Below are 2,309 nucleotides of genomic sequence, written 5' to 3'. Positions count from 1 at the left end.
AACCAGGTGGCTTGGTTGGGAGTAATGGAGGTCAGAACTTAGTTCTACCTAGTAATACAATATGGATTCATCTTGGGACTTCACACAAAGGACATCAATAGGAAATGACAAATCATTCAGGCTGGAAGTATAGGTTTACACTGTGCATATGAAAAATGCAGGAAGTGAAACCCCACAAAAGTTTTTCAGCTGGAAAAATGTTAAAATAATTATTCCCTAAGTGAAACCTTCACATGGATATGGTTTTAAAGTAGAATGGGCAATGTAGGAAATACAATGTCGGACTGCATCCAACATGGTATGCTCGTTTACTCACTTTGTCTAACTGGTTTCTTGGTTAAGGTCTGTCTTTGTGTTTACACAGGGTCTGGGGCAGCCTCCTTTCAAAATAAGTAACTTTTAAGGGAATGGGATAGATGATCTATGAATTACTTAAATAACTTAAAAATAATTAGAACTTGTAGCAAAAAGCATGCAGATTCAATTTCTCAGGTTTAGTTTAAAATCCAGTGCTGTGTTTTATAATCATGAAGGGTTGGGGTACACCCCAAAGACCTGCATGCCCTCTTGCTGTTTAGAGTTAGGACCTGCTCCCACAGCACGTACTCACATGAGCTGCCATAAGGGCTGTCGGTTCAATTCTTTAGATTCATCCTGCATTGGTTGAACAGGCTCCATCAACAACTCATTTCTGTCCAGGAATCACTGTGCCAAATGTTCAGTATCTGACACTGCTTTTTGCAACTTGTGACATTTCTTGAAATCATGACAGGATCTATACTAACGGAGAATAGTGTAACCTAATATTCTCACATGCACCTGCTGAGTCAGAGAGAACAAACTGAAGGTGAATTGTTATGCCTATCAGAATAATACAATAGGACAGCTGTTTCAGATGATACAGAAGTTCAAGTAGATTGTTCAAGTGGATTCAAGGAAGAGAAGAGAAAGTTTCCCAACTAGGTAGGTGTTACGCCACTTGAGCTTCACAGACTATAGTTAACATTTCAAACGCCAAAAGTACTTGTAAACCAATCGGTACCCACTGCAGGATCTGAAGTGCTGGTATTAGGAAGGAATACCGATTAATAAGAGGGTTTTTATAACAACATTGGATCACTGGACAACACTGGATGCTTATCTTGCTGGGATCCTATGACCCCAGCTGACTTCCTGCCCTTTGGGCAGGGGGCTGGACTCGATGATCTTCTGAGGTCCCTTCCAGCCCTAATGCCTATGAAACCTATGAAAGTAGGATAAATCAGAAAGTGCTTCAACCACGTAATCTCGAGGTGACAATAGCACATATGATGATATCAGGGTCTATACAGAAGAGAAAAAGGCATTGATCGCCTGAACAGGGGGACAAAACTCATACCAATCACTGCCACTGCCGACCAGCTGGCAGCGGCTCAACATACAACCAGTCCTACTGACAGCAATATATATCATGGATGTCGGGTGCGTGCACTTGTGTGGTTAAACCCCCCCCCCCCCAAATACTCCTCGCCACATACCACATCACCTGCCAACGCCCCTTCGTTTACCTGGACTGAGTTTCATCTGTGTCGTCCTCATCCTTTTTCACACCTCTACAAGCCGTCGGCTCAGGTCGTCCCATCCCCGTCCGCCGAGCCCGCTGAAACGCAGACACGCAGTGGGGGTGTTGGCGAGAGGGTGAAGACACCACCGCTTCCGTAACCCTCCCGCGTACATTGAAAGCGAAGGGGCCCACGGACGTTTCATGAGCGCCCTCGTGGAAAGGAGCGACTGCTCGGCACCCGACGCTGGGATCTTTCCTCTCCTTTCCTACCCAAAGCTCAGGGGCCTCCAGGCACCTGCTCTCGTGCAAAAAACACACGTTTGTTTTTCTTGCTGGGGTCACTCGATCCCAGCGGACTTCCTGCCTACGCCGGGGGGGCCGGACTCGACAATCTCACGAGATCCCGTTGATGAAATCTATTAAATCTACGTGTGTGCGTGGGGGTGGCAGCAGGACGACAATGCGCAGGCCCCAATACCGGCGACAACGGTCCACATCCTTTCAGCCGACTCATCTGGCGCCCCCGAAACTCGCGAGCCGCCCACGGGCGAGCTCCCAATCCGCGTCGTCGAACGAGGTGTAAACTAACACGCGTGGCGGCCCCTTCACCACCACCACCACCACCAGGCCTCACGACGCTGCCCTGTGCCGTTCAGGAGACGGACAAATCCTAGGGATGCGCAACCTGCGCAAGGGACTCCCAGAGCTCACATCTAGCGCACCCCCCTGTGCAAGACAGCCACTGCTTGTGTCAACCCAGGCACAC

The sequence above is a fragment of the Alligator sinensis genome, unplaced genomic scaffold, assembly GCF_000455745.1.
Source record: "Alligator sinensis unplaced genomic scaffold, ASM45574v1 scaffold721_1, whole genome shotgun sequence".
NCBI lineage: Eukaryota > Metazoa > Chordata > Crocodylia > Alligatoridae > Alligator > Alligator sinensis.
This window is presented reverse-complemented; position numbering follows the sequence as displayed.